The 21,915-nt window shown below is 33.7% G+C and overlaps 1 long non-coding RNA gene across 2 annotated transcripts; it reads left to right on the forward strand.

The window, feature by feature from the left end:
• The first annotated feature begins 836 nt into the window (after positions 1–836).
• LOC112665085 (uncharacterized) lies at positions 837–20,206 on the forward strand. Of its 2 annotated transcripts, XR_004806213.2 has the most exons (4): positions 837–935; positions 4,753–4,891; positions 5,877–5,937; positions 19,492–20,206. It is a non-coding gene; the product is annotated as an uncharacterized LOC112665085 (long non-coding RNA). The 2 variants fall into 2 exon arrangements; XR_003140202.2 differs by lacking the exon at positions 5,877–5,937.
• Positions 20,207–21,915: the final 1,709 nt, after the last annotated feature.

Genomic DNA, 21,915 nt, shown 5'->3' on the forward strand with positions numbered 1-21,915 from the left:
TCTGTCAGAAGAATCCCAAATAAGCTCAAAATTTATGTTCAAGAGTATGCCTACAAATTCCTTTACAATATAGGTGGCGCTAGCCCATAAACAAGCTCCTAAGATCCACTAGTTTTGCTTATTTAGGTATACACTGTGTGGTATTATGTTTGCAGTGAAACTGTCCCATATGTGTGAGACAGATTAAGGAATAGCCAGAAATTTTGAGATGTAGAAATACTTACCAGATGACTTAGATTGCAATGATCACTTGGTCTCTTAAAACAGTAACCATGAAGCGAACTCTATTTTCTATATCAAAAATTTTCAAAGAAAACTTATAACTTAGGATTACGTAACATATTTATTTGTAACATATTTATTCATATCACTCTACACCCTCTGGAACACTATCATATATCTCCAGATTTATATGCATCCTAATTGAAATGTGCAATCTTATAAGAGCCAACTATATGAATTATAAGTTATAAGATGAACTCATGCTAATGCTGATAATAGTGGATGCATCTACAATCATAACATTTAATACATTTTTACAACAGTAAGTCTGCTATTTGTCATTTATGCTAAACCTCTGTAGAGCCTCAACAACTTAGCATTTGGTTATTATTTGCCTCTCATTTGTTATAACTTCTCACTTATGTCACTTTCAGAGTCTACTATGAGCTACATGTAAGTAGTATCTTCGGAGTAAGTATTCTTCCCTAATATTAGAGTCTGAGAACCTTCAGGAAAGGGCCATATCTCATTTTGATTCCTATATTCAAAGTTTAGCATGTTGGCTGGCAATTGGTTCCTGGTTCTTGGAATGGAATGGAATGGAATGGAGTGGAATGGAGTGGAATGGAATAGAATGCCCTGGTCTTGGTTGTTTGGTTGTTGTACATCAACCAAGTTACTGATGAAACTGTATTCCCAGGACATGATCTGTGGTAGGTTAAGAGTAAGATGTAACATGTAAACATAATTCTAACAGGTCTATGAGGATTGACTCAACCACTTTGAATTGAAATTTGAAGGCTGTTAGCCCAGCCCAAAAATATACTTTTCTGAATACTATCAACACACCTCTGTATTTGTGGTGGACTTTGAAAGTGGTGGACTCAGAAGTTATGTTTAATTTTATGACCCCATTCTTCTGTTGTTACTGAAAAAGGAAACAACAGACTCAAGTTAGAACAATTAGATTTTGTTCCTAGCAAATTTGGAATTAGGATTCATTAAAACAGTATCCCTTGGTTATTTGAACTGAAGAGGAATTAACTGAGGAGCTGCATGGATGGCCATATGCATATAGAAGAAAAAAGTCTCAATGCAGAGAGAATAGAGAAATCACAAAGACAGTGCAAAAAAATAACAGACCAGGTAGGAAGTGGGAGAGAGAACAAGAGAGAAACTAACTGACTGACTTGGTGACAGAAGAATACCCATTTTCATCCTTAAGTTTATTATAATTCTTCTTTTATACTTAAAGCAAATTTGCCTTTATTTACTCTGAAGTATGATATTTATGAAATATATCTCTAGTAACATGCAGCCTTCTCCAAGGCCTGGAAAGAATTTAAGTAGTCCATGAACTTAGATGGGGGAAAAAAGGATATCCTTAGCTTTACCAATCTCTAAGTGAAATTAAAATTTTTTCAACTATGTGTGTAAGATAAAAATATTAATAAAAAACAATAATTGTAACTTTCTCATCAGTAGATATCAGAAATGTCCTACCCCATTTCAGTTGTCTCAGAAATCTTGATAAACTATGTATGTTGACTACAGCTTCAAAATGATAGTTACTAGACTCACTATTAGATAGTATTATTTAATGCATTAATAAGGAAGCACGTAATTATTATATCACAAATTTGTTTTTAATACTTTGCTAATTGCATTTCAATATAATTGGTTTCCATTGCAACCCTACGTATTTTATTATACAAATTTTAAAATATTATTCTGAGAAGGGATACACAGGATTCATCAGATTTCCAAATAAGTTTAGGGCATATAAAAATATTAAGAGACCAAAGGTGCCCGGTTTAATGTCTGACTCTTGATTTGGGCTCAGGTCATGAAATCACGGTCATGGGCTCAAGCCCTGTGTTGGGTTCTCTCAGTGGAGAGTCTGCTTGAGATTGTTTCACTCTCCTTCTGTCCCTCACCACCCTTCCCTCTATAATAAATAAATAAATAAATAAATATTTTTAAAAAGATATTAAGAGACCAAAGACAGACAAGAATTAAGTGATATGATTACCAGTAACCAAAACAATCAAATCTATGGAAACCAGGGAAAGACCAAGTGGAAGCAGACCCTTATACCTCTGAGATTTACTCTATTTCCTAAACCCAGGACATTTTACACCTACTTTGTTATATATTTGACTATATCTTTAAAAGACCTTAGTGAAAAATATGAAATATAATTCTGTTTCTGCTGTAGCTGAAGTCTTTATATGTTATGGTTGATGAAACATTAAGTGCTATATTATCATGCAGAGTAAAATCACTCAGGTTGACTACCAGTTAAGGAACATAAATACAGGTTGTATTGAATTTGGAAGGAGTAATGAAAAAATTAAACCCCATTACTCCTATCATTTCAATTTTTTTTTCTCTTATAATGTTCAAACCTTCTTTCAGTAACTTAAGATAATTTAGATAGATAGATGATAGATAGATAGATATAGATAAATATATAAACATATATATGTATTATACATAGAGAATATATATTTTTTTTCTAGTGATGATTTTAAATAGCATTCTGTCAGCCTCCAGTTATTACCTAAACTAATTTGAGAAAGAGAATCTGTGGCTAGAATTACAAATGAGTGGGTTTGCAACTTATGATACTTAGGGAGTGAAGGACCATTGACAGTAATTACTTCTTTTCCCCTTGAGGGCCTCTGAGAAGGAATGTACTGCGTTTTCCTACTGAGGAAATTCAATGTTTGACAGACCATATACAATTATAAAATTAGCTAATTGATAACTTATTAACCTAAGAAGCATACATGTTCATCAGTAGATATTTTTAAAATAAACTCCTACTCCAATTTCAAATGACTATTTCAAATGAGGCCTATCAAGAAACTTTGTTTTATTTTATTTCCTTTTTCTTCATTTGCATTGTTGGCCATTCCTGATCAATTCTGGAATCTTTAGAGATTTAGGAACATATATAGAAAACCACTTACTATGAGGTCTCTAAAGTTTCCCACAATCACAAATTAATTTATGACATTTTCTAAAAATATGAAAAATCATTATCAACAACTACAACAGGAGCCAGGCCAGATAAAATACGGCCACCTCTGATTTCTTCCTTAACATAGAAACACACACACACCTTGATTCTTAACTATTTGAGGGCAATGGACACTATTTATAGGAAGAATAGTGAATAGTATATTTTCAATATCCTTAAGGACTCATTTTATAAAAAGACTTAGCTTAAGCCTATTCTGCTTAATCTACAAAATCCTTAATAAATTTTAGTCTACTGAAAAATGAGAATAAAGAAAAATACCTTATGAAAAGAAGAGCTGTATAATTGTAATGTTCAAACAAAGTCTAACTAAAAAAAGAAAAATCTTGATTTTAACAATATCATAGTGCCATAATTAATGGAAGTGTTCAAAAGCTGCTTACTGGCCAGGTATATCTTGAGTTCAAATTCCAAATATTCTGCTTTCCACCTGCATGTCCGAGGAAAAATGACTGAACAAGCCTCAGATGATTCATGTGTAAAAGGAAGAATATAACAATTCTTCATCCTTGCCTCAAGGATGTTGTGAGGATTTCATAAAACAATAAAAGTGGGCAGGGTTTTGAGCGGGAAAAAAAAAAAAACAATAAAAGTGTCTGGTAAAGTGCCTGACATATAACATGGTCAGCAAACTTTAGCATGCTGCCCTCTTTTACTGGTTTTGTATTCCTACTGACCATCAAGCTGAAGAGCATGTACAAGAATGAGTCAAATGGATGCTGATTCTGGGTAAGACTGAATCACAGAAAAGAAGGAAACATAAACTTAGAGTGACTGCATTTGAAATAGAAGTAAACCTTAAGAAAGAAATAACAACAAAACAATACATATCAGATGAGCAAAAAAATAACTCAAGCTTAGGTGTCTTTCATTCTTGTTAGTTTGAATATCTCGCCATTTCTTAGTTTCTTCTTCCTTGGGAACCTCTTCAGCATTCCTCATTGCCTTGTAGAAAATCCTTGCTTTTATTTTGATTATTTATTTAATGGTATATATTTAAATTAGGCTTATTATATGTTTAATTATTTAAAGGAAGTAGACACACAATGGTAGTATATAATAAAATTTCTTAATGCTTACTGTCCTAAACTAAAATTTAGGTAATAAATCACTAGAAGAATGGTTTAAAGTACCCCATTCTAAAACCCCATAACCTTAATGACTGGCTTGTTTAAGCAACAATAAGTGAAAAGGGAAGGAGAATTTTAAAAAGGAGAGAAGAGTGAAGGAAGGAAGAAAACAGGAAACAAAAAACAAAAAGAAAATATATACTTTTTCAAGTATATTTTTTTTTCAAGAAAAAAGAACTAATTTCAATTAAGTGAGTAGTGAATGGCTTCTTGAAAACCCAGACTTACAATGTTTCTGGAACCCAAAATTCCAGCAAGGCACCAACTGTTTGCAAGAATATAAGAAAATACTAGGCCTTTCCCATTGCTTCTTCCTTTATAATACTATATATCTCTTTGTTGTTGTACTTCCAGAAATGCAAAATGGAACTGGTAAGTTTTCAGCAAAGGAAAGCTACAGCATTCACAAGGATTCAGAGTAGAAGTAGAGCTAGAGAAGACAGCCAGCAATGCAGGAAGGAACTCAAGGTACAAAACCCTTCAATGTGGAAAGGTAAAACCACAGGATGTTAACCACATTGAAATCCTTAAAATACAAAATGATTGATATGACTAAAACAAGCACATACTTAACTTTCAAAATCTGAAAGACTAGGGTGAGTATCCTTTAAAGGAGATGCTTCTCAAAACTGAGCAAGGTAAATTTAGGACAAAAAAAAAAAAAAAAAAAAAGGAAGTACTTTTTTATACAGAGGGCAATCATCTTATGAAACTTTTAATCCCCAAGAGATAGGTACTGACCGCAAATGTAAGTAAATTTTGAAGGGGATTGGCTGGATTTATACACCACAGTGCTGTCAATGGAGATTACGAAGAGCTGACGCATGCTCTACCTCTAAGGTTGATGTCAAGATGAAAAATTACAACTACACATGTCATCCCCTAGGGCCATTGTTTGCACAGATTTGGGGGCTAGATGGAACATTAATCTTGATCAGTCATAGTTATTTCTAAGCTTTTGTGCTTTATTCCCCTAATTTAAAATCTATAAAGTCATGAAATAAGTTGGAAGAAAACTTAGAGCTCATCTAGTTTAATCCCTTCATATTATTCATAGGAAGCTAGAGTTCCAGAGTCATGGCAATTTAAGGTTACCCAGTAGGCTGATCAAAGAGTCAGAAACAAAGTCAATTCTAATTCAAAGTTTGTAGATAATGGCATTAACTTTCTTCTTTCAAAGTTTGTAGATAATGGCATTAACTTTCTTCTTTCCTCATAGCAACTATAAATAAAATTATAGAACATAATAGAGTTAACCCAGATGCAAACCCAGACCAGGGATCACTGTGGTTCCCCTTCCTCAATCAGGAAATTGTTTTGTAGTAACAGTTTGAGGTATTCTATTTACCTCTTCTATCCAACTCTTCCATCATGTGCCTTGAAATCCACATAAATTTAGTTTCTTTACAAACTTCTTCAGTTCTCAGTCATTTTGAAGCCTAAACTAAAACAAAAACCTCTGACACTTTCTGTTAAAGGAACTTCAAATTATGGAAATTGACATCATCTTTATCTTACTGAATTTTAATACTCACCCTGGTAAGCAGCTCTACAAAAAGTAAATAGTATGACTACTGAGGTTTTATATGTGTAGATGCCTCCAAAACCACTTAACTTGAACTAAATCATAGAAAACATCCCTCCCTGGCTATCCTGAGAAAGTGGAACCACTCAATCATAGCTAATAGGCATGTTCCCTCCATTACTGTGTGTACACATATTTTTAGCCATTTTACAGAGAATTGCACTATTTGGCATTGCATTTGCAAACTCCATTGAAGTAGATAAGAACCATTATTTACATGTAAAATATAAGATGTACACTACATTACTTCACTGCAAGGATGTTGCAATTTTATTTGACTTGTATTCAGAGAAATCAAACTACGTGGAAAATTAACTAGTGAGGACCCAGTGAAGCTCTGATCACCAAAAGGTCACTCATGGAATTATATGTTAATATCTGTTATCAGCATTTAGTAGCCAAAAGGATATGTAAAGTATAAGCAATATAGATTAATTGAAAAAATAAATTACATATAATTATACCTAACATATAAATGTCCATGAGTAGAAGATAATATGAGAAGATCATGCAAAAAGAGAAAAGCTTGTTATTCTGGATGAATGCAATCTATTTAGGGTGTGAATTTTGCCTAAAGCCTTGCTTGCTCTCAGGCACTTCTGAGCAAACCTTTACTTGGCTGTAGCATGGAGATGTAAAGTGACTGACTCATCTAACGGACTGCTGTTGAAACTATCCATGTTAAGACTAGGTCACTGAAATTCTCTCCATACCAGCCAGCAGTGTACTCTCTATACTCTGAAAAATCCTAGTATTCTGTTTTATACTTAATGATTATATTTGTGTTCTTAACTTTTTAATTAGATTATAACATATTCAAGGAAAGCAATATTATAATTTTTTAAAATACTTTTAAACACATTGTGCCCCATGTAGTACCTGACTTGGGCCATTAATACACGAAGCAATCATGGATCATGATAGGCAATCAAAATGGAGCATGCAAGGAAAAAGAGGGCCATTTTTCAAAGTACATTTATATTCATAATCTGACCTTTAAATTTCTTATCAAGTTTTGGAAATTATTTTTTGATAAGATAAAGTTATTATTTCCATGCATACTAAATTTGCTGTGGCTGACATTTTGGAATAAACAGAATTCTTACACAGCAGAGAAACATATAAATTTACTTTAAAAAGAAATTCAAACCCTGCCTGACCATAATGTGTAATAATACCAGAATAATTCTACAGTAAGCCATTAAAACAGTAGACAGAATATGTGAAATTACTCTTTTAGTCACTAGAAAATAGGTAGCACAGACCTATGATCCCTGAAAATGAGAGTCCTTGGCTTTCTGCTTATATGCATTTTCAGGGCTGGACAATAGGGAAAGAAAATTCAAAGAGAGACTGCCATCTTTCTTAGACAGCGATTGGGGTTTAATGAAGCCAAAGAAACTCAAATTGGTGGAAAAGAAAGAAATGCCAGAGAGGAGGAAGCTATGATGAGAAAAAGATCCAGATATGCATGGCAGTCCTCTTGAATCTTTACCTGAATATGAACCTGCACATATTTGTGGTGGGCCAGGCAAAGAACAATTTTCATGGAAAGAAAACTTAATGGTAATCTATAGGCAAATAATTCCTAGTGCTCACTCCAGGCAAGAAATAAGTTGTGTTCCCACCAGCCAAAATCAGGATGATCTTGCCGTTAAGATATGGGGCATTCAATAAATGTTCTAAAAGAATCATCCTTTAGCAATAAAGCTAGAATGGAAGCTACTCTATACCTGTCCCAATCCCAAAAGCTTGTAAACAAATCACAAAAGCATCAAAATGATCTGTAAGGAACTTTATTGCCTGCCAGGCCATTCTTCTTTTAAATTTAACAAGTTGAATACTCAAAAAAAAAAAAAAAGTACAATCATAATGCCCAACAGTCAGTCAAAATCACTAGACATATGAAAAAACAGAAAATTTAATTTATAACCAGAAGGATCAACTAACAGAAGCAGACGTAGAAATGACAATGACAATGGAATTAGCAGAGAAAGATGTTAAATTGTTATTACTAACGTATCCATCATGTTCAAAGATTTAAAGAAAAACATAATGAGAAGAAGAACATATGAGAATCAAATGGAACTTCTAGAAATAAATTATCTGAAATGAAGCTATTACTAGGAAGAATTAACACTGTATTAGACACTGAGAAAGATCAATGAACCTGAAGACATAACAACACCAACTACCCAAAATAATAGTAAGAGAGAAAAAAAAAAAAAGAGACTGAAAAAAGAAGAGTCTCAGTGACATGCACTTAATTGCAAGACACATAACCACCATGTGATTGGACTACCAGAAAAAGGGAAGGAGATAGAAAAATATTTAAGGAAATTAAAATGCTAAAACTCTCCAAAAGTTTCCCAAATTTAGTGAAAACAATAAACCCACATATTCGAGAAGATAATAAACATCAAATGAACACAAAGAAAACCACACCAACGCACGTTAAAATCAAATTGCTGAAAACTAGCAATAAAGAGAAAAAGCATTTAAAAAAAGACATTTCCTACAGAAGAAAAAAACAAATGACTACAGACACATCAAACTCAGTGATCCAGAGCTGATGAAAAAAAAAATTGTCACATTAGAACACATGTGAAAATATCCAACAAAAATTAAGCAATGAAGACATTTCAAGCAAACAAATTTGAAAGATTGTTTTGTCAGCAAGTGTTCATTAAAAGAAATGTTGAAAAAAAAAGAAAAGAAATGATGATAGAAAAACTTCAGATACAAGGAAATGATTCTAGATGAAAAACTAGGTGACAAAAAAAGAAAGAAAAGCCACCCAAAATGGTAGATAATCGGGTAAATACAAAAACATGTTTATTTCATTTAAAAAAAAAACTTTAAAAATAATTGATTATTTAAAACAAAAATATTTTTTGGGGTTTAACTTGGCTATTTATTTTTAAATTTTTTTTAAAGATTTTATTTATTTATTCATGAGAGACACAGCGAGAGGGGCAGAGACGTAGCCAGAGGGAGAAGCAGGCTCCCTACAGGGAGCCTGAAGTGGAACTGCATCTCAGGACCCAGGATCATGCCCTGACCCAAAGGTAGACACTCAACCACTGAGCCACCCAGGGGCCCCTAAATTGGCTATTTAAAACAAAAATATTTTGTGGGTTTAACATATTCCTATACCTATACATATGTAAAGTATACCATAATCAAAGTACAAATGACTGGAAGGGAAATAGTACAGGGAAATGTTCTAAGGTTTTTAAGTCATACATATAATTTAAAATATGTTAAGTTAAAGATATATAGTATAAAATCTATAGTAAACACAAAAAGATACACAAAAATGTACAGCTAATAAACCAAAAATGAAGGTAAACAAATATTACATTTTGGTTTTTAAACAAAATTAAATTAATCCAAAAGATAAAGAAAGATTAACAAAAATCAGACATATGATGATAAATTTAAGGCCACTTATGTTAAAAGTTACTTAAGTATGAATGATCTAAGTACTCAAGTTAAAAATGAGAGATTATCAGACTGAATTTTTTAAAAAAGCGATAATTAGGAGTCCCTGGGTGGCTCAGTAGTCTAGTGCCTGCCTTCCGCCCAGGGCATGAGATCTTGGAGTCCTCGAGTCCCACATCAGGCTCGCTACATGGAGCCTGCTTCTCCCTCTGTCTGTGTCTCTGCCTCTCTCTTTCTCTCTGTGTCTCTCATGAATAAATAAGTAAAATCTTAAAAAAAAAAAAAAAAGGCAGCAATGAACTATATTCTATCTACATTTTAAGTAGGCTTTTTTAAATATAAAGATGTCAACAGGATAAAAATACAATAATGCAATAAGATGACTGTAATACACTAACATTAAGAAAACTATAGTGAAAATAGGTAAAGTAAAATGCAAATTAAATAATATTAACATGATTAAAAAGTATCTCAATGTTTCATAATGATAAACGGGTCAATTCTTAATAAACATATAACAATTTTACATTTTGGAGGACCTAGGTAGCTCAAGTATCTGCCTTTGGCTCAAATCATGATCCCAGGGTCATGGGACTGAGCCCTGCATTGGGCTCCCTGCTCAGTAAGGAGTCTGCTTCTCCCTCTCCCTCTGCTGCTACCCCCACTTGTGCTCTCTCATACTCTCTCTCTGTCAAATAAATAATTTAAAAATAATAATTTTACATTTTATGTGCCTAAATATAAATTATAAACATGAATTTCAAAATTCCATGAAGCAAAAAAATTGGCAGGACTTAAAGGAGAGAGGCACAAATCTATTATTATAATTAGATATTTCAACATTCTTAGTTATAAAATAACATTGGACAGAAAATCAGTGAAGTTACAGAAAATGAACAACACATTCTAACAACTTGACCTGATTGACATTTATTTACAGAACACTTTACCAAAGAACAGCAGCACATACATTATTTTCAATTGAACATGCCACATGCCACCAAGATAAACCATATGTTGGACTATAAAACAAGTCAATAAATTTTAAAAGATTCAAATACACAGTATGTTCTCTGACAACAAGAGAATTAGCACAGAAATTAACAAGGCTATCTGGGAAATTCCCAAATATATGGACATGAAACAATGCACTTCTAAATAAATATGTTAAAGAAAAAATCACCAAAAGAATTAGAAAATACCTTGACGTGATGAAAATTAAATCATTAATATATCAAAATTTGTAAGATTTGGCCAAAACAATGCTTAGAAAGAGAATTATAGCTTTACATATTTACATTAGAAAAGACAAAAGGTCTAAGAATAAATAAGGTAAGCTTTTCTTTCAAGAAACTATAAAAAAGGGGGGCTAATTAAAACAAATTAGTCTCATGAAAGTAATGACTACATAATTGAAAATCAATAAAATAAAAAAACAATAAAGAAAAATAAGTTAAAGCAAAAATTATTTCTTTGAGAAAGTCAACAAAATTAGTAACTAATTAGTCTGATCAAGTGAGAGCGAGAGAGAGAGAGAAAAGACATAGATTACCAGAAATGACAGAGGAGATCACTAAAGATTTCACAGACATTAAAAATATAGTAAAGGATAATTTTTACTTGATAACAATATATTGCTACCTTTAAGAAAAACATAAATTCCTTAAAAATCATAATGAGCCAAAACTAACACAAAATGATATAGAAATAATTTTTTCAATATTCATTAAAAACACTGATTTTTCTATAATTTTCACAGAAACTGTAGGACCTTATGATTTCAATGAATTATGTCAGACATTTATGGATGAAATAATAACCATATACATACTCTTTCAGAAAACAGAGAAATAAATACTTATCAAATCACTTTATAAAGCTAGTTATCACTCTAATTCCAAAGTAAGTAGCTCTGAAAACAGGAGCTACAGACCACAGCATTATGCATATAAATATAAAACCCTTAGCAGTTTATAGTAAGTAAATTCTAATAACATTTAAGAAGGATAACATATAGGGTTTACCCTGGAAATGCAAAGATGATGATGAAGAAAGAATTAAGATCCATCTGTGGATTCTTAAGGAACACGAAGAATCAAGAAACCATGACACCACCAAAAGAACACAAAATAGCTTCTTCAGTAGTGGTATTAGAACAACTGGCTAGCTATATGGGAAAAAATAAATCTCACCTCTTATTTGCATCTTAAAAATATTAATTCAAAATGGATCTTAGATTTAAATGTAAAAACTGAAATTATAAAATTCTAGAAGAAAATTTAAGAGAAAGTTATGTGATCTTGGACTAGGCAAAGAGTTCCTAAGTCACACACACACAAAAAGGAATCATAAAAGAACTGAACTTCATCAGAATTAAAAATTACTATTTTTGCGAAGACAATGTTAAATAGAAAGTCAGAATCCAGGAGAAGATATTTGCAATACATACATGTGATAAAAGACTTGTAAGCAAAATATATAAAGAATATTTACAAATGAATAATGTGAAGGAGATCCAGTTTAAAAATGGGCAAATAATTTGAACAGATACTTCATTAAAAAACAATACACAAATAACTAATAAGTGCATGAAAAGATATTCATTATCATTAGTCATTAGAGAAATATCATTTTAAATTGCAATAAGGTAATGCTGTACATGCCTACCCAAATGTCTAAAGTTGAAAACACTTATTCAGGTAGTAGAGCAACTGGCACTCATATGTGGCTGGTGGGAACACTGAGGTCAAACCTTTGGGAGACTGATTTTTTAAAAGACTTTAAACATACAATTACCATATGATTCAGCTATTCAACTAAGATATTCACTCAGGAAACCTGAAAACATGTATGCACAAAAACGTTTGTACAAGAATGTTCATGGCAACTTTTTTCTTTAGTCAAAAACTGGGAACAACCAGAATGTCTATCAAGAACAATGTGGCTGAATCTAAAAACAGCACACTAAGTGAAAGAAACCAGACACAGAAAAAAAATAAATAAATAAAAAAGAAAAAAAAGAAAAAAGAAACCAGACACAGGAAAGTACACACTGTATGTTTCCATTTCTACAAAATCTAAAAGAGACAAATCTTATGTATATAATGATAGAAAACATAGCAATGATTACCTAGGATCCAAACTGCAGTAATGGAAGTTTTCTATATATTGATTATGGTGGTAAGATACATAAATTTATCAAATTACATAAAACTTTTCATTAAAAATCACATATTTTTTGCTCTCTTTAGCTACCAGAATGAAAGACTCCAAGGTCTAAGGAGTTTTGTAGAGCTTGTTTTCGATCTGCACATTTATGACATTTAATACCATAATGCAGATTACATCATCATAGACACAAATGCGCAAATTCTTTATAAATGTTTGTTAATAGTCTCTGCTGCTTTGGAAAAGTATATGCATTGTCTCAATATTGGCTGCAGGGTTCTATACGTGCCTATCAGTTCAGGTTGTTTATTAGATTGTTTGATCTATCAGTGCTTAAAAATGTCCCATCAAAATTCTGTTTGGCAATTTTTCTTTGGTAATTCTGTCAATATTTATCTATTATGTTTGAGGTATACATTGGCACATGTATTCAGGTTTCAGAATTGTTATACCTTTATGGTGAATTATTCCTTTTGAAATGAAGTGATAAACCTCATTATCTCTAGCAGTACATTTGTCTTTGAAGTCTATCCATTTTGATAATATTGCTACATCAACTTTGTTTTTTTTCTTTTTTTTTTCAACTTTGTTTTGATTAAAAATTTTTAAAACACATATTTTCCATTTCTCACTTTTCAACCTTTCCGTTTCTTTATGTCATAGGAATGCCTCTTGGAATTACCTTATAGCTGGATTTAGGTTTTGCTTTTACAGCAAGTCTTTTCCTCTCTTTCTCAGTAAGAGATTGTCATCAAGAAAGCTTCTTATATTTATAATTATTGTGATTATTGATATACTTAAACTAATTTTAGCTTATAGTTTCTCATGCATTTTATTAGTATGGAGATTTTAATATCAAGTCTGTAATATTTATTAGTTGTATTTGTTACAGGAACATGATTTTTTTTTTCATTTGAAGCTCTCAAGAGGTCTTTCCTAAACAGGATTATCAAAAGAGAGGAGTAGAGGCAGCAATGTCTGTTTCTTAACTGAAATGATCAGTCCTACTCCCAGTATAAGGATGATGTATTCGTGAAAACTTTGGAGTTGAAAAGAATCTTAAAGGTTGCTTTATCCACTTTACATATGAAATTGAAGTCTAAAGAGTTTAGATATGTTGTTCAAGGTCACAAAGTGAATTAAAAATTATGATCTGATTGGATTGAAGTCCCCTAACTCTTCGTCTAGTATTCTCTCCATGCTGTCCTTTCAGATTTACAGACTGTTGAATATCATCATTTCAGCAATACAATAGTAGCACATGTCTTCCTGAAGGAGCTTGTAAGTTGAATCAATTCTGATATGCATATTAAGTTAAGAAGCATGCAAAGCATATGGTAAAATGCAAATGGATTAAGAGCTCCAAGGTTATACAGATTTGAATCTATTTTAAAAAGTGATAGTCTTTTTTAGTCTCATCAGTGACTTTGAAAACAATAGGCTCAACCACGATGGGAAATATGAAATATTTTCTAACTTGCAGTTGCCCTTTGTAAAAAATGTTTTATTTCAATATCTAATTTATTATTGCTCATTTATGTAATACCCTGCAGCATTATTTCTCTACAACTTTTACCTTCCCATTGAGTGTTTGAATTTCTCTATCATTTATTTTCACTCAAAGGCATTAACCTGCTTTCCTAAGTCATATTTCATTTTGTTACTTTTCCAGATAACTAAAATTTTTATATATTATTTCCAGTTAATCCCACATGGCACACAAAATGAAGAGCCAATGTAGAGAATAATTATTCAGTATTTCAAAATGCAGAACTGCTGGGGTAAATTAGGTAATGGGAAATGATGCCATCAGGTCTCACAGTGTTGACAATGGAAGAGTGGCAGTCATACTCAGAAAAAGCTTATACTTTTCTACATGAGAAAGAAAAGGGAAACACGAATATCCAATCTCAAATTATGCTTCAATTTCTACTTTGATGTTCTCTTCTAAAATAAGCATTGCCAAACCCCCTGGTTCAGTGATCTTTCAAAACCAGCCTTAGAGATTTCAGTCTAGAGCAACATTCTGAGCATATTTTTTAGCAGCTAGACCAATTAGGCTTTTTTCCTGACAGCAGCCAATGTTGTGAGGCGTTTGTTAAATTCTATCACATCTTGTGTTTATGAAAATGAACTGTGTCCTTGGGAAATTCAAAAGGTAATGAAGCATGGGCTTAAGGAGAGCACCAGAGGGAGGCAGAGCACAATGTGTCACTGTGAAGCTCCAATGGGGGTATTTGGTTTCTAATATTAGGGATGGTTCTCTACGGTATGTGGGTCCAAAGAAAAAGAATCAAAACAAAACTTCATGAACTCTAATATCTAAAAAACTCTAATTTTTTACTAAACTCATGTGTACTACCAATTAATTCTGAGAAAAGGTAGAGTTAGAATTTGGTATATATATATATTTTTTTTATTTTTATTTTTTACGGATACCTATTCAAATATGAACGGGGGAAGACATGAGGTTTACAATGTCCTGGGAATGTATCACATGCCAGCCCTAAGCTCAGCCTTTCACCTTTGTGCATGAAGTGCTCCCCCAAAGATTGGCTTATCTTTTGGCTTTATCCTCCAATGTGTGGCTTACCCTCTCCTCTCAAACTCTGGCCGTTCCACTTTCATTCTTCCCCCTCTTTATTCTTCTTTGCATCCCACTGCCATGCATGTGTTTATGTGTTCATCCTCAGGTCCCTGGAACTTCACTTCGGGTGATCAAATCATCGAGCTTTGCCAGGGACTTTTTCAGTTAAGCCTAAAAGTCCATGTCCCAGGAACACCCTATTTTTCCTTTCTAAGCTGCTCTGGAGATTGACATCTTTCTCCAAGCCCAACCAAAGGACTGACCGACCCTGCTGCATATTTATTCCTTCAACAGAATCCTTCATCTAAAGAACATCACTGTCCATCCCTGTCCCTAAACACACACACATACACACGCGTGCACACACCCAGACACAGAGTTTAGTTTAGAAATACACTTGAGAGTGAGACCAAGGCTTTGCTTCATTGTGGCAAATGCCTCCCCTTTGTCCTTTCAGTATTAGCTAAAACTTACCTTGCATCTCTGTGTTCCCTGCTCAGCCTTATGCTTAGTAGGTTTTACTCTCCCTTTGGCTCATTCCACCATGCTTTTTATACTCTCTGATGACCTTTACTTGCTGGCCTCAGGCTTATCTTGGATACTGAACCAACCTAAGAGAGAAAGTTCCTATTTCAATAATGCCTCTCCACTGTATTTCTAGGAAGTGGAATATGGAATTGTGACCCGTCAAATATTGGGATTTGCTGGCTCATCTATAATTGCTCATTTTGTATGTGACTTGCATTGTCTTCCTTCTTTGGAAGCTTTTAAGCTTTTTTGTCCCTACTATTCTGAAATGTCACAAATATGTTCTTTAATGTAGGCATTTTCTCATTCATTTTGAGTTTAAAACTCAGTGAGCCCTTTCATTCTGAAAAATCATGTGTTGATAGCTTTTTTATACCAGTTCTTTATTAACTTACACATTCTGTAATTTCTCTGTTCCCTTGAATAGTTTGTCTTTTACTCTTTCCATTATACATGCATCTTATTCTCTTTAATGGATATAACATTTTCCCTTATTAAGGTGATCATAAATGTAATATAATGCATTTATTTAACATTCATTTTCATCTTTCTAAATATCAAATAATTTTACTGGAATATACCTCCCAATGCCCCTAATTGACTTAGCTATAAATTTCCTTGTATAAGTTAAAAACTAAAAATTGCATTTTATGAATGTTGAGATTATGGCAACATATAATTAAGTAAAATTTTGGGAGGTTGTTCAAAGTACTATGGAAAATCTTGTTTCCGGCCTCTTGATTTCACAGCTTTAGAGAGCTGGTGAAAATGGAGAGCAAATCTAATCTACTGCATGTTTTATGCCAAGAGATAGATCATCTTAAAAGAGTCACTTCCCCCCACCCCTTTATTTTTCCAGTCCATGGAGGTCAGTTGAAGAATTGAAATGCTTTAAACCTATCAGTGTGTTTGGGCACCTAGGTGGCTCAGTCGGTTAAGCATCTGCCTTTGGCTTAGGTCATGATCTTGGGGGTCCTGGGATCGAGCCCCACATTGGGCTCTTTGCTTAGCAGAGAGTCTGCTTCTCCCTCTCCTTCTCCCTCTGTACACTCTTTCTCTCTCTGTCTCTCTCAAATTAAAAAAAAAAAGTAATCCTAATTGTTTTGAATGAAACCACAGAAAAAAAATTAACTCCATAAAGGGACAGCTTTTTAAAATAATAAGAGAAAAAAAAGAGTAATCTTAATCAATCAGAAATGAACCAAAGGCTGGGACACCTGGGTGACTCAGTGGTTGAGCATTTGCCTTTGGCTCAGGTCATGATCCCAGGGTCCTGGGATGGAGTCCCACATTGGACTCCCTCCAGGGAGCCTGCTTCTCCCTTTCCCTTTGCCTATATCTGTGCCTCTCTCTCTGTATCTCTCATGAATAAATAAATAAAATCTTAAAAAAAAAGAAATTAACCAAAGTCTAAGTGAATTTTAAGTAAAATAAGCCCTTGGGAAAAAAAATTTTAAAGTTCTTAATGGCACAAGGGTTCTTAGACAAAGACAGGAAAACAATAATGAGTCAGCACTGAATTAGTAACAAAATTCCTTGTCTGCTGATGAAATTATATCACACTACAATTGAATAAGATGACATAGAAAGTCACTTCTATGTCAACAATGTTAAAGCTGAAAGGAATAGTACAGAACAATTATCTCAACTCTAATTTTTTTAAAGAAGGAACTGACATCAAAAGAAATAAGTCACTTAAGTCTTTACAAATAGCTAATGGCCTGTGCAATAAACATATTATTGCTCCAAAATCAAACTCTTCAATCTCTTCATTCCTACAAACTTCAATGTCCTCTTCACTATAGAGATTGGTCCTGTAATGAAATATCTAATTCAACTACAGTTAAATTCTCTAGGTGAGAAAAACTGGCAAATTCCAGTTATGGCCCATATAATTTAATATTCAATACAGTATAATTTTGAAAAGATTTTCAATCTGTATGTTTTAAATAAAATATCTTTGAAAGTTGAACGTGAGATAGTACATAAATGTGTAAAGTGACCTTCTACATTTAAAAATTATCTATTAAAGATGTCACGAGTTCGATTTAAGAGGAAAAAATGTAGCAAAAGATATTTAACAGCTTTATTACATCAGATGGAATACTTTGATGAAATCCCAATTAAGAGTCTACTGAATTCGTGAATTTTGAATCTCACAATTGGCATTTGCTGGCTCTGACAAATGTTGAGCTTTATTTACATGAGAACTGGAGAGGTAGTTTTCCAACCACTTTATTAGAAACTATGTGGCAACACCATACCTCTCTCAAGTTCTACAAATAATTTCTACAAATACTCATAAGGTATACACTCAAAATATAATTTCTTTTTTCCAAATTGAGTCTACTGGTTGTCAGATGAACTCTCAGTTGAAACAATGGAAGAAGCACAAGGAATCTGGAATTTAGACACAACAGAATATCCAACAAGATTACTTGACAGCTAAACTCAATAGTAATAAAATGTCAAATTCTTAAATTTCCTTATTGATTGAAAAAAATCTCAGTCAAGACTTTAATCTGTAGGTGAAATGACCATAGAGCAAAAGAAGGAACCATTGAAGAAGTCCTAATTAATAAAATATTCCCATGTAGTCAGTTCTAAGATAATGAGACACACATGTCCCTAAAAATCAGTGCACTCTGCAAAATTGTGCAATAAAAACCATAAGGTTTATGCAACAACAACAACAAATGAGACTGAGGCACATAGTGAAAGCTTCTTCAGTGAAACACTGGGAAAAAAACAAAACATAGGAGCCTAATGAATATGGACAGAACAGTTTTACACATGTTAAGTAGCTAAGCTATACATAAGTACTAAAATACACAAGTCATTTTACCTGGAAAAAAAGATCTGAAATTGGCTTGTGTAAGTGAGCAACATAGGTTACAGCTTGTGAGTTATTATGAAGAGGTAGAAGGAGGATTAACAGAAATCACTGGGAAAGTTGTAATACCAAAAACAGTGAACTGATGTAGCCAGAAGATGTTTGAGGTGTGTATGTTTTGCGTATTCCTACCTGATTCCTACCTGAATCACTTTACTTGGACAGTTTTTTGCATCTACTATTTCTTGCAGATACAACCATGCTTGAGCAAATGCAAAATTCACATATGCTCAAATTGTTCCCTAAAATATCAATTTCATGGAAACAAATCGGTTTTCAAAACAGATGATGTATATTACAACTTATCATTGATAAAGACTTTTGAGATTGCGAATAAATTTGCCGGAAAAATAAAATAATTAGCATTGAACTTTCTAGGATTAAGAAGGTGGTGAATGAGTTGAATAATAAAAATTAGCACCTTAAAAAACTTTTCTTGGATTTTCTTTTTTCTTTTCTTCTTTCGCTATTCCCTTGCTTTTCGAAAATCAACACAATTTCCTAATACTCCTATTCTTTTTCTTAACCTGACTTTTTCTTCCCCCTGTTCATCACCATGAATTATTTTCTTTTTCAAAATGTTTTATAATCTAACATTTTTTATTTTCTTTCTTCTAAGCAGGGCATTAACTTTATTTAAGTGTGAGAATAAAAAGTGTTTTAAATACTTTATTTTGAGACAAAGGAGGTTTGGGGATTGGTAAGGGGGATGGTTGGTTTGTAGTTGTCATTTTTTTTTTTCTAGAGCTGCATTTCTGTTCTTACAATCTGTAAGACAAATACAGTTGTCTCAAATTCCTCAAAAACGTGGGTTACAACCTGAACAATATCAGGATGTTGACCTATCTAGCCAACTACATTAACCTTGATGTGCTTCTTTTTAATCAGGGAGAAGACCTTCAACTAAGATGGAAATCAAAAGATTTCTGTGTTCTAGATTTAGAGCTGTTTGTCTTTAGAATGTTTCAACAAATGCTTCCACAAAAGCTTATAATGTTTTTGTTCCCTCTGGATACAGAGTTTCATTTAAACTAAGGTGAGAAGGCATTAAAAAAAGTTCCTGTTAGTATTTGAAAATCAGCTTCCAACCTGACCAACTTCTAACCATAGAGCTACTTAAAAATAAAAAATCCTTTCAAATATCTTGTCAAGTGTCAGCTGTGATGCACAGTAAATATTCCTGGAGTTATGGAACAACCCCTCCGATGTCAGAGGCATTCCCAAAGAGTGTGCAAAGGATACTAGGTACAGAGACAATCCTAAACATAAGCAGAAGAAAGGCAATTTCTCTGAGAGCTGGCAACAGTGAGTAGGACCCTAGTCACAGATGGTGTGCAACCCACATTTCTGTCCAACCATATTTTGAGGGGCCTCCAACCTAACAATTGCCAGACTAAATTTGCAGGACACAAGATGAGACAGACAAACCAATGGGTACTTGAAAGCAAATTCAGGAGTCACAATTCAAAGATCTAATTCTTACAAATGTTTTCTTGTCTGCCAATCTGATTTTGGAAAGGAAGGGAAAAGATGAAATTTTACCTTCCTCTCTTGCCAAGAACCACAGATACAGATTTGGGAGAAAGAACTGCAGTTAAGAATCTTACTGTGGGGATCCCTGGGTGGCGCAGCGGTTTGGCGCCTGCCTTTGGCCCCGGGCGCGATCCTGGAGACCCAGGATCGAATCCCACGTCAGGCTCCCGGTGCATGGAGCCTGCTTCTCCCTCTGCCTATGTCTCTGCCCCTCTCTCTCTCTCTCTGTGACTTTCATTTAAAAAAAAAAAAAAAAAAGAATCTTACTGTGGGCCAGCTTCTCCATTTTTCCAGGATCCTGTCTTCAGTCTCCAGAGCAAGTGGATTTCATCCTGGTCACCAAGAAGAGGAAAAGTAATTTCCCCTCTACCCTTTGTAGTGAGTACTTGACTAAGAACCTTTTTATTTCTCTCTTTTTTTTCTTTCTTTCTTTCTTCTTTCTTTCTTTCTTTTTTGTTTGTTTCCTTTTTTGTTTGTTTTAGGGCACCTCATAAATGGAAACATCTAGTTTAAATTTTCCACTTGCCATCAGGGAAATACAAATAAAAACCACAATGAGATACCACCTCACACCAGTGAGAATGGGGAAAATTAACAAGACAGGAAACAACAAATGTTGGAAAGGATGTGGAGAAAGGGGAACCCTCTTGCACTGTTGGTGGGAATGTGAACTGATACAGCCACTACCAAGTTAAACTTTTAACTCAAAGAGTTAAAAAATAGAGCTACCCTATGACCCAGCAATTGCACTACTGGGAATTTACCCCAAAGATACAGATGCAGTGAAACACTGCGACACCTGCACCCCAATGTTTATAGCAGCAGTGTCCACAATACCCAAACTGTGGAAGGAGCTTCGAAATCCATCGAGAGATGAATGGATAAAGACGATGTGGTATATATATATACAATTGGAGAAGGACAAACACTATATGGTTTCATTCATAAAGGGAGTATAAGAAATAGTGAAAGGGATTATAAGGGAAAGGAGGGGAACTGAGTGGGGAAATATCAGAGAGGGAGACAAACCGTGAAAGACTCCTAACCCTGGGAAATGAACAAGGGGTAGTGGAAGGGGAAATGGGTGAGGGGGATGGGGTAGCTGGGTGATGGACACTGAGGACGGCGCTTGATGGGATGAGCATTGTGTGTCATATATATGTTGGCAAATCAAACTTCAATTAAAAAAATTCTCCACTGTGGCCACTGTAATTCAAGATTATCTTTGGTAAGGGTAACCTGTTTGTTTAGCCTTAAAACAATTTTTTCCACCAGAGGTCTCACACTGACCTTAGCTGAGTTTAAGTCGGACCCAAACTGACTCTGTGGACCTGGTCTGTCCAGGAATTCTATTGGGCTTCCTAGTTGGACCCGGTCTAGGAACTCTGGGTGCCAGGTCCCCTTCTTGAGATTCTCTCTCCCTCTCCTTCTGCCCCTCCTACTTGTGCTCTTACTTTCTCCCTCTCTAAAATAAAAAAATCTTTTTTTTTAAGAATTCCTTATTTATATCTTATTCCTCCAATTCTATCTATCTATCCAAAATTAGGAAAGAATGGAAAAGATAATGAATAGATATTTGTCATTAGTTTTCCTTTACCCAGCATCTGAAGCCTTTTCCATGTCAGGAGAATTTTCCATCATATGAGTCTTGCTGAGGCAAAGAATGCCTCCCTTTATTAAAATTGAAACTCTAGTGATTCTCTTTTCTAATTATCTGGCCCAGACTCTGCCAATCAAAATACATATGTGACAGATTTGAAGCTCCAAAAGGGAAGATCT

This window comes from Canis lupus, chromosome 17, assembly GCF_003254725.2.
Source record: "Canis lupus dingo isolate Sandy chromosome 17, ASM325472v2, whole genome shotgun sequence".
Lineage (NCBI taxonomy): Eukaryota > Metazoa > Chordata > Mammalia > Carnivora > Canidae > Canis > Canis lupus.